A 12,213-nucleotide genomic window follows, 5' to 3' on the forward strand; every position below is an offset into this window, starting at 1 on the left:
TTTTTTGTTTGTTTGATTGATTTTCTTTTGGGGGGTCACACCCAGCAATGCACAGGAGTTATTCCTGGCTTATGCACTCAGGAATTACTCCTGGCGATGCTCGGGGAACCATATGGGATGCTGGGAATCAAACCTGGGTTGGCCATGTGCAAGGCAAAAGCCCTACTCACTGTGCTATCGCTCCAGCACAGCACAGCAAAATTTTTTAAATTTAAAAAGGATTATCTGGGGTCAGAGCTATAGTACATCATGTAAGACTGTGCTATCAACCTGGGTTTGACTTCCAGAATCCCAGATTATTCCCCCAAGCCCACCAGAAGTGATTCCTGAGTGAAGAGCCAGCAATAAACCCTGAACATTGCCAGGTGTGCCTCACCTGACCCCCCAAAAGGGCTACCTTTCTTACCTACAAATGATAATGAGTTAAGAAAATATAACTCACATAAATAAAGTATATCCAGGCTTATATGTTAAAGTGACTTTTAAAGTCAATGCAAATTTTAAAAATGACTTCTAATTCCCCAATCAAAAAAATTTTTTTAAATTTTTTTTATTTATTGAATCACCGTGAGAACAGCCACAAAGCCTTTCAGTTTAAGTCTTGGTTGGTCATACACTGACCAAACACCCATTCCTTCACCAGTGCACATTTTCCATCACCAAGAACCCCAGTATACCCCCTCCCACCCCTCCCCCTGCCTGTGTGGCAGATTTCCACTATATTCTCTCTATCTATGTTGATCACATTCAATATTACGACAAAAGACCCACCATTGGGGCTGGAGCGACAGCACAGCAGGTAGGGCATTTGCCTTGCATGTGGCTGACCCGGGTTCGATTCCCAGCATCCCATATGTCCCCTGAGCACTGCCAGGAGTAATTCCTGAGTGCATAAGCCAGGAATAACCCCTGTGCATTGCTGTGTGTGACCCAAGAAAAGACCCACCATTATTATTTGGAATTTTCCCCAACAATCAGATCTGCCAAAAAGACATCATTAGATAATTTGTTTTCTATTGCTGATTATAAAGAGCATATGATGTTGCATGGCTGCGATTTTGGAATTCTGATATTTTAGTAATAAGTCTGGAGGGATTACTGCCAAAAGCTGCTGGGTTCTGAGATTGGTTTGTGTGCCTCTGGGATCATGGTCATTCAGGAGCCAGAGGAGGTGTTCGTGGGAGGCACCTCAAAGCCTTGTCAGCGGGGAGAGAGGGGCCAGTTCTATGCCCCATCACATGAGGCCCTGTGTGCCTCGTCACTGCAGTCTCGTACCTGGCTGTCATTAGGCTCTGAAAGATGGTGGACACCACACCGCTGCTACCAGGGGGAAAAGGTGAAGGGACAAACACCCCTTCCCTCCTGAGGTGGCATGGTGCTGTAGTTTAATGCAGTCCAGATGCATTTTTGCCAAAAGCTGGTGGTATCTGAGATTGGTTTGTTTGACTCTGCCAATAAAAAAATTTAACCAGAACTACTGAGATACGGGGCTGGAGCGATAGCACAGTGGGTAGGGCGTTTGCCTTGCATGCGGCCGACCTGGCCGATCCAAGTTCGATTCCTCTGCCACTCTCGGAGAGCCCGGCAAGCTACCGAGAGTATCTCGCTCACACAGCAAAGCTTGGCAAGCTTCCCCTGAAGTATTCAATGTGTCAAAGACAGTAACAAGTCTCACAATGTTATTGGGCCCGCTTGAGCAAATCGATGAACAATGGGAGGACAATGACAGTGACAGTGACTGAGATAAAATGCTGACCTTTGTAAATTCAGTTTCTATTTGAAATAGTGCAGATAAATGCTTTTAATAGATACATAATCCCAGACATCTGCATAATTTTAAATTGTCTAGTAGTAACACCTTACAAAGCAAAAAGAGAGAGAGAGAGAAGTGAGGGGGATGAAGAGATAGATCAGAGGGAAAAGTGCTTGGCTTGTACATGACCACCCCGCCCAACCTCTGGTCCTCTAAGCACTGCCAGGAGGCACTCCTGAGCACAAAGACAGGAATAGCACTCAGCACAGTCAGGTGTGGGAGAGAAAGAAAGAGGGAGGGAGAGAGAGAGAGGAAGAGAGAGAAATGATATGAAATAATATATATTGCATATCCAAATATATTTCAATTATTATTGTTTCAATTTGTAATCAATGTGCAAGATGACGGCTTGAGTGATAGCACAGTGGGTAGGGCATTTGCAGATGCAGCCAACATGGCCTACCCGAGTTCAATTCCTCTACCACTCTTGGAGAGCCCGGCAAGCTACCAAGAGGATCTCGCCCACACGGCAAAGCCTGGCAAGCGACCCATGATGTATTCGATATGCCAAACACAGTAACAAGTCTCACAATGTTACTGGGCCCGCTCGAGAAAAATCAATGAACAGCAGGAGGACAGTGACAATGACAGTGCAAGATGACTGCCAAGGTAATTTATATTCTTCTCTTCCTGATACCTTTTCTTCAAAATGCCTTTAAGATATAGTGATGAATTTATACTTACCATCACCATTCACAACAGTCATGTGTCAAGGACAAATCAACTTCAGAGCCAGGAGTAAGTCCTGAGTACCACCAAATGTGGCCTCCCAAATCAAAAAGCCAAAAAGCAAAACCAAAATGACAAAATGACATTTTAATGGTTATGCCTCCTTCTACCATATTCCTTCACCTCCCTTCCCCCACTCCCATCTCCCAAGTTCCTTCAGTCTCACATCACTGCACTGTCTTGGAATGAATTAAAAGTGCAGTTATTTACCTGGATCACTTTTTCCTCAAATGTGCCTGATACCACTGAAGGAATTTAGAATGGCAAAGGGAGCCTGAATCATCTCTGTACATATTTTTTTTCTCTGTACATATTTTGAGCATTTATTTTCCTTCTACTTTGGTAACACTTCTTTAGCCAATGGTGTTTATTATTTAAATGTACCAAGTTCGCTCTTGTATTAAAAAATACAGGACTTATTGTCTATCACTTTCTGAGAAGTAGAATACAAAGATAGAGACAAATGTAGGGCTAGAACTGGTTTAGCGGAGTCTGTTTTTGTTATGTCCCTTTTGTTTCGTGGGGATTTTGGGGGGTGAGTTTTTTTTATTTGGGGGCCACACCCCAGTGATGCTCAGGGCTTACTTCTGGTGGTGTTTAGGGGTTTAGGGGACCAAATCCCTGGTGGTGCCAGGGATCAAATCCAGGTCAGTTGCATTTATATCAAGGCTTACCCACTGTCCTATCACTCCAGCTCTGACATATACATTTTAACCAGTATCTTTAATTTAGTTGAATTCCTGTGAGGGTTAGACAATCAGAGCTATAGGATTATATATTCCTATCCTTTCTTGACCCTGAAAGAGCCTCCAATCATTGGGAAAGACGACTAAGGAGAGGCTGCTAAAATCTCAAGGTTGGGATGAATGGAAACATTACTGGAGCCTGCTCGAGTAAATCAATAAACAACGTGATGACAGTGATACAGTAATACAGTAATCCTTTCTTGGTAAAACCAAATCCTGCTTATGAGTTATCAGAATGACCCTTACCATTGGTGGGAGAAATGATGGAGCTGTTGGTGTCACCCAGATCCCACGCTGAAGCCTCTCTGCCTATGTGGAGGTGCATGAGTTGAACTCATGCTCACATTTGCCCTGGATGCTTTCAACCACTGAAACACCTCCAGGGCCCCTCATTTTCTTTTTTTTCTTGGAAAGTTTACTGTTTTAGAAATGAGCTTTCTGGAGTATTCCAAAACATGGGAGCATTAAAACCCTGGGAACGTTTACAAGAGTTCCTTGGAGTTCAGGAAGTAGAATCGTGCGGAGCTGCTTGTTGCTGATGTCATGCCCAGCTCCGTCACTCCATGCCCCTTCCTGTTTTGAATCATGGATTTCAAACATTCTCAAAAGTTCTTACCCGGTCATTCCAAAACTCTTAACAAATCAATCCTTAGGGGGAAAAAAAATAAGCAAATAGCAGAAGAGCAGAATGATATTTAGGATATGGTTTCAATTAAAATTTTTAAGTTTTCCTTCTTGAAATCTTGTATAAACCATTAAAATATGGAAAAAACAAACCTCTGAGTTGGAAAGCAGTCAAGGTCATTGTCATTAGAAAGTTTGCATATCTGTTATAGACAAATAATGTGCTTTTCTGAACAACACCAAGGGAATCTAGTCCTGGCTATTGCTGTAACATACTAAATGGCTGTTCGTCAAATTCAGAGACATTCAACTTAAGATAAGATAAAGATAAAGGCCCTCCCGTTGTTCATCGATTTGCTTGAGCGGGCCCAGTAACGTCTCCATTGGAGACTTCGTTGTTACTGTGTCTGGCATATCGAATACTCTCGGTAGCTTGCTGGGCTCTCCGGGAGGGGCGGAGGAATCGAACTCGGGTCGGCCATGTTGGCTGCGTGCAAAGCAAATGCCCTACCTCTGTGCTATCGCTCCAGCCCAAATTTTTAATGCTTCACGAATTTGCGTGTCATCCTTGTGCAGGGGCCATGCTAATCTTCTCTGTATCGTTCCAATTTTAGTATATGTGCTGCCGAAGCAAAATCGATATTCATCTTAAACCTTGTATAATGCAAATGCATATTCCAGCAGTTCGTGAAAAAAATGTGAGCAGCCTGCCTGCTGTTACGTAGATTCTGGTAAAGGAACTCTGGGAGGATCATTTCTGGGTACTATCACACCACCCTAGGGATGCTGAAACCATCAACATGCTGGCTTGTGGTGGTTATCTCCTGCCTCTCCAGTTGCCAGTTACCTCTATTCTCACCCTCTGACCACTCCGCTCCCTCTGTTTACTGTTTACTGACACCAGAATGTATCACTTGATCACTTGACTTCCCGTTAATTGTTGATTTGCTCGAGCGGGCGCCAGTAATGTCTGCATTTGTCCCTGTCACGTGCTAGTGTAGCCCAATGGCGTCTGTTTGTTCTAGGAACACGAGGAGCCTCAAACCGATCATTCAGGATCTTGATGAAGAAGTCTGAGCATCTGGTAGGTGGGCGGCCACATGGTCTTTTGATGTTCTGTGGAATCCAGTCAGTAACGACTCTAGTCCAGCAGTAGTCTCCAAATCTCATTATGTGTCCAGCCCATCTGATTTTTGACGCCTTGGCAAACGAGACAGCTTCCCCAATTCTTGATCGTCGATGGAGGTTGGAACTTGGATTCTTTCTCTCATTTGAGTGAAATGTGATAGTCCAAGCATAGCTTTTTCGATTCCTCGTTGGGAGACCCGATCCTGTTTGCATAGGGTCCAGGTCTCTGAGGCATATATTAATGCAGGAAGAACAGTGGAATCAAAGAGATGTGCCCAGAGCCAGAGGTTTTTCATCCTCTTAGCTATTTCTTTGACGCTCTTGAAGGCTTTCCAAGCCACTCTCTTCCTCCTGCGCAACTCAGGTGCCAGGTCATTCATCATGTTGACTTCACGACCTAGGTACACATAACAGTTGCATTCAGAGATGGTCGTTCCGTTGAGAGTGAATGGAGCGTCAGGAATGAGGCTGTTTCTCATAAACATTGTCTTCATAAGATTTAGCTGTAGTCTGACTTTTCCACACTCACGGTCGAAGTCGGCCAGCATTTGTGCCACTTGGCTAATGTTTGATGTTATTAGAACAATGTCATCAGCAAAGCAGAGGTGGTATAGTTGCCGACCATCTATCTTCACTCCCTGTCTTCCCATTCCAGTTGTCGCATGATGTTCTCGAGGGTGGTACTGAAGAGTTTTGGTGAAATGATATCACCCTGCTGAACCCTTCTCTTGACATCGATGATTACTTCTTTGTAGAATGGTGAGATCCTGGTAGTGAATCCGTAATACAGCTCACAGAGGATCCAGATGTATTGAGTTTGAATGCCCTGATTGGCTAGGGCTTCAGTGACCGCTTCCATCTCAACAGAATCAAAGGCCTTCTTTAAATCAATGAACGCTAGACAGAGCGGCATCTTGAACTCCCAAGAAACCTCAGTGAGCTTGGTTATCATGTGGATATGGTCGATGGTGCTGAATCCTTTGTGGAACCCGGCTTGCTCACATGGTTGTCCTTCATCTAGTGTTCTGCCAATCCTGTTCAGGATGACTTGAGTGAACAGCTTGTAGATGACAGACAATAGGCAGATTGGGCGATAGTTGCCAATGTTGTGAATGTCTCCCTTCTTGTAGCGTAGTACAGTCTTGCTGGTTTTCCATTGGGACGGAACCTTGCATTCAGACAGGTAGCGTGTGAAGAGCTGAGCCAGGGTATTGATGAATACTGGCGGCAGGTTCTTCAGGTGTTCAGGTCTGACCCTGTCTGGGCCGGGTGCTGTTCGTTTCTTTATTGACAAAATGGCGTGTCAGATTTTGGAAGGAAGAACATTGGGAATGACATATCCATCCTGTGGAATTTTGTATGTGGGCAGGTGGACATGGTTATCGAAGAGATCCGAGTAGAAGTCATGAATAATCTTCTCCATTGCCATTCTGGAAGATGTGATAGATCCATCAGGATGTTGGAGGGCAATCATCTTGGTCTTGTAGTTGGCAAAGTACAGGCGGACGTTACAAATACTTTGCCGGCTTCTGCCACATCTACCAGCACTTCTGCTCTTCTCTCTTTGAGGTTGTCCTTGATCGCATCTCTGCACTGCTTTGCGAGCTTGGACATTCGCTTGCAGTTGCCTGAGGCATGCGCCAAACCACGTTGGCGAATAAGCTCAAGAGTTTTCGAAGACAGGCATCTTTTTGTGGCTATCTCTCTCTTGGCATTCCTCACACAATCATGGAGATGCTGAATCAGTCGGTCGTATTCCTCATCTATGTTGTCAACCACAGCGTCTTCCCATGTTGCAGCAATAGTGCCAAAGAGCTCCCAGTTGGTGGTCGTTCTGGGAGTTCTCTTCTTAAGCTTTGCAGCCCTTTCTCCCCGCTAGTGAAGTAGAATTTTGCACAAAGGAGACGGTAGTCCAATCCCATTTGGAATTTTGGGACAACAGCGACATCGGTCAGGCAAAACCATCGACTGAATATGATGTGGTCTATTTCATTGTGGAACCGTCCACCAGGAGACTCCCATGTCCAATGTTTAGATTTGACCTTCTGGAACTGTGAGTTACCATGGATGGTCTTGGTCGACATGATGAACTCAGACAGTCTCTCACCCTGTTTGTTCCATTCTAGGCCATGGGCCCCAATGTATGGGGAAAGAAATTAGCGGTTATGAGGTGGTATGTTTGTCATCACCCTGTTTTTACAGAGAAGGCAACTTCAAATTTAAGGCAGCGAGATAACTGCTGTCCAGGATCTTGAAATATGCAACTCATGCACTGTGAGATGAAAGACACTTTATATTTATCAGAATCCTTACCAAAGCTCACAAGGACCATCTTAATTTGTGACAGCCTCATCCTGAGTTCCTCAGACTGGCATTACTTGTCGTCTCCTTTAACCAACGACAAGGTGGTACAGCAAAGGGATGGGCCAGGACTTCCTTACTCGGAGCTTGGACCACAGCACTGCACTTGCATTTTTGCAGCCATGTCCACCCTCTGCCATGGACCCGAGCTGTCCAGTACTGACACCAAGATCATCTAAAGGCAGGTGCCTTACTCTCTGTGCCATCTCTCTGGCCTTTAAGGTCATTCTAAACCTTGAAAAGATTTTTTACCTTGGGGTTGAAGAAGTAGTAGAGGAGGTAAGGATTGCATGTGGCTCCTTTGGCCAATCCCGGTTTAATCCCCAGCACAATATCTGCTCCTCTGAGCACTGCCAGGAGTTACTAAAGAACAGATACAGGAATAGCTTCTGAGCACCACTGACCATCAACTTCACCAACCCATTCTCTGACCCTCCTCCCTGCCTACAAAAAAATGAAAAGAAAATTTTTTCTTCAGAAAATCATAGGGTTTTACTCAAGTCGATATCCATTCCTTGTTTAACAGAAGAAGGAAGACAGAAGACCCGAACTGAAGGCTCTTAGCTGTCCCGAACCACAGTCAGAAAGAAAGTGAAGAGTCAGTATTTATTCTCCCTTTGAACCTCGCCCCATCAGTAAAATTGTAGCTTCCTTACCTCTCCCTTAACTTCAGCATTCTGCACATAGAACAGATCCCCAATGCATGTTTGTAGACTGAATGGCCTTCATTTTGAAAGACTGGCGGTGACAAAAGTTTCTCACCAAGGATATGTGTTATTTCTACCAATGAAAGAATCTTCAAGGACGCATGTGACTGGACTCTTGTTATTACTATTTCTGGTGGTTAAAAGTACAGCAATTTGGAGAAAGCAAGTGTTATTCACATAGACCCCTTCCAAAGTCCTGGACATAATTTTGTACTATTTTTCCTAAAGAGGTCCTTCAAACTGCATAGAATTCAGGCGTCTGAGGCTGGAGCGATAGCACAGCGGGTAGGGTATTTGCCTTGCATGCAGCTGACCAGGGTTCGATTCGCAGCATCCCATACAGTCCCCTGAGCACTGCCAGGAGTAATTCCTGAGTGCATGAGTTAGGAGTAACCCCTGTGTGTTGCTGGGTGTGACCCAAAAAGCAAAAAAAAAAAAAAGCAAAAAAAGCAAAAAAAAAAAAAAAAAGTTCCAGGATTCCCAAAACTTGAGTCTGCTCTGGGCTGTTCTGAAATGCCAATGAGAAACATCATCTTGGAAACTTTGTCTGTGCTAATATTCATTCCTGCTTTTCTAAAGCAAATATAAATCAATTTGCTCTTAACTATAGACACCTTAGGCCCGGGTATCCCTCGTTTCTGAAAATGAAAGATAACAGAATATGCTACCTCAGACCCCACGGAGAAGTGGGGGGAGAATTTAGGGAGGGTGGAATGAGAAGGTACAGATCTGACGTCCTCTAGTGCTGGCTTCACCACTGGTGCACAACCTTCAGCGAGGAACTTCATCTCATCGTTTTCTCTGATGAAATGAGGCAGATGAACAAGTTCTTCTCCACAGACTTGTCCTGGGACCCCAGTTCCCTCCAGGGTGCCTGTGCCCCAAATCACATACACAGTCCCCAGCTGCTCCCAGCAGTCCCATGGGCATTCAGAGAGGCATCCTGGAGAACTTCAGTCTTGGAACTCTAAGAGTCCTTTCTGCTGTAGCCTAGTTGCCATCTGGGTAGGGATTAAGGCTCATGTCACTGGATTAGGTGTCTAACTACGCACATCAAAGAGAACCTGTCATCCTTGTCATCTTTGTTATCTTTTTTTCAGAGAGAGAACTCTGGCATGAACCAGGGTTCCAGCACATTGGCACAGATTATGATAAGGACTCAGCTCCTATCCCACAAAAATCCCAGATTTGCAGCTGCAGCTGGCAGGACCTGTCTCCTGGGGAAGGCCCCCTTCTTCTGTGACTTCAAACCTTCATTCAAACGCAGGTTTCCTCCTCTCCACGATGAGGCAGTCAGTACTGACAGTTTGATGAGCATTAGAACTACTTAGGGGATGCAAACAAGAAAAAAAAATCCCAGGGCATCCTGACTCCCCAGAATTTATTATATATATTATATATATATATATATATATATATATATTATAAAGTAATTTCCCAGAGACACTAAGGGCAAAGAATCTTTCATTCCTGGTTGCTTATTCAGTTTTCCCAACACCATTTGTCGAAGAGGCTATCTTTCTCCACTTTATGTCCCAGGCTCCCTTACTGAAAATCAGCTGACCATAATTTTGAAGATTTGTATTTGGGTTCTTGCTTCTAACCCACTGGTCAGAGTTTATCCTTGTTCCAGTACTGTGCTATTTGATGCCCATCTGATTGTGATGCTCAGGGCTGTCACTGTATCACTGTCATCCTGTTGGTCATTGATTGCATTGAGCAGGCCCCGGTAACGTCTCCTTCGTCCTAGCCCTGAGATTTTTTTTTAAATTTTTATTAGTGAGACATTATGAGGTACAGTTGTAGACTTAAAAATTTTTGTGCTTGGGTTTCAGTTATACAATGATCAAATACCCATCCCTCCACCAGTGCCCATTTCCCACCACCACAGATCCCAGTATCCCTCCCATCCCACCCTGCCTCTGTGGCAGGGCATTTCCTTTTGTTCTCTCTCTTTTATTGGGTGTTGTGGTTTGCAAAAGAGGCAATGGGTGACAATCATGCTTCATCTATAGTCTACTTTCAGCATGCTTCTCCCATCCTGGGAGGATCCTCCCAACACCCTTTATTTGGTGTTCCCTTCTCTATCTGAGCTCCCTTTTCCCCTAGCATGTGTGGTAGGCCTCCAAGATATGGAGTAAAATTCCTGGTACTAATCTTGGCCATTCTTGGGTGTTAGTCTCCTATTTTTCTTACTTTATGTTCCCCAGATAAATGCAATCTTTCTATGTTTATCCCTCTCTTTCTGAGTCATTTCGCTTAACATGATACTTTCCATGTAGTACCACTTGTATGTAAATTTCATGACTTCGTCTTTTCTAACAGCTACATAGTACTCCATTGTGTAAATGTACCAAAGTTTCTTTAACCAGTCATCTGTTCTCCCTGAGATTTTAAAAAGTGCCACATTCTAGGCTCTTTCAGGGCCAGGAGAATGAGACCCATCATTGTTTCTGGTTTTTGGCATATTGAATACACCATGGGGAGTTTCCCAGACTCTGCCGTGTGGGCAGGATACTTTTGGTAGCCTGCCAGGTTCACCAGAGTAAGACCTAGATAATAAGATGTCACGCAGCCGCATTTGCTTCCAGGAGCAGGGTTTTATAGTCTCTGGGTCTTGGCCGTTGATGGGATTACACGGCGCTGGGAGCAGTTGGTGGGTGTAACCTTCCAGACGAGCTTCACGCATGAAGGAACCTGCAGAGGAACCCAGGTGTGCGGGAACCGGTGCGTAGATCTCCAAGCCTGCTCAGATTGGGACTGGGGCCTCCTCCACCCAGATCCCCCACCTTCTAGACAATGCGGGGGCGGGGGGAATCACTAATTTGATAGTTTCTTCTGATTTAGCAGTCCTGGAACTGCTGTTTCACTAGAAGCTGTCTTGATGCCTCTTGCCACGGAGTAAACTGAGGCACTGCAGGTTGGGCAAGAAATAAGTCAGAAAACAGATTATCCTGAAAGACCAGCTATTGTATGATTCCAATTATTTGAAGTGCTCAGAACAGATACAAGTACAGGGACAGCAAGTAGGACAGTGTTGGCCAGGATCTGGGAAAGCAGAGGAGGGGCAGGGAGGAGAGAATAGGAGAATAGCCAAGGATGATGTGTGTGTGTGTATGTGTGTGTGTGTGTGTGTGTGTGTATGTATGTGTGGTGACCGGGGGAATGAGTTTCTCTCAGGGTGATAAAGATCTTTACAATTGATCATTATGTGATAAATATACTAAAAACTATTATTTTACTTATTTCATTTTATCTATGTTTTTATTTTTTAACTTAAAATGTTTATTGAGAGGCTGGAGCGATAGCACAGCGGTAGGGCGTTTGCCTTGCACATGGCCAACTGGGGTTCGAATCCCAGCATCCCATATGGTCCCCTGAGCACTGCCAGGAGTAATTCCTGAGTGCAGAGCCAGAACTAACCCCTGAACATCTCCAGGTGTGACCCAAAAACCAAAAAAAATGTTTATTGAAGTAATTTGGTTTATATATGGAACTTTCAAACAATAATCAAAATTGCATGGTACTGGAATAAGGATAGACACTGACCAGTGGGTTAGAAGCAAGAACCCAAATCCCAAATACAAATCCTCAATTTATGGTCAACTGATTTCAACAAAGGATCTGGATATATAAAGTGAAGTAAAGATAGCCTCTTCAACAAATGGTATTGAAAAAACAGAATAAGAAACCTCATGTTAAAAAAAAAGAAAGAAACTGGATTCATATCTCAGGCCTTACACAGAAGTCAATTCAAAGTGGATCGAAGACTTTAAAGTAAAACCAGAATCCAAAAAATCTTTTGAGAAAAATATTAGCAGAACGCATCAGGATTTGGATTTCAAAGTTGTTTTCAATGATATGATTCCATCGGCAAAGGCAACAGAAATAAAAATAAGCAAATAATACTATTTCAAATTAAAGAGTTTCTGCATGGCAAAAGAAACACGAGCTAAAACTAAAAGATATTCAACTGAATTGGAGAAAATATTTGCACCCAACATATCAGGAAATGGCTTACTACCAAAGATATAAAGATCTCACAAAGGTCATCAACAAGAGAACCAAAAATCCTATTTTTTAAAAAATGGGAGAAGATATGAAC

General features: G+C 43.9%; 1 protein-coding gene and 1 non-coding gene across 3 annotated transcripts in view; both read right to left on the minus strand.

Moving 5' to 3' along the window:
• The window catches only part of SCG5 (secretogranin V), a 73,147-nt gene that overhangs the window by 38,473 nt on the left and 22,461 nt on the right, over positions 1–12,213 (minus strand). The gene's annotated exons all lie outside the window — the stretch shown is intronic.
• Positions 4,444–4,546, minus strand: LOC130042153 (U6 spliceosomal RNA). Its single transcript, XR_008795127.1, has one exon. It is a non-coding gene; the product is annotated as a U6 spliceosomal RNA (small nuclear RNA).

This window comes from Sorex fumeus, unplaced genomic scaffold (assembly GCF_029834395.1).
Source record: "Sorex fumeus unplaced genomic scaffold, SorFum_2.1 ptg000098l, whole genome shotgun sequence".
NCBI classification, from domain to species: domain Eukaryota; kingdom Metazoa; phylum Chordata; class Mammalia; order Eulipotyphla; family Soricidae; genus Sorex; species Sorex fumeus.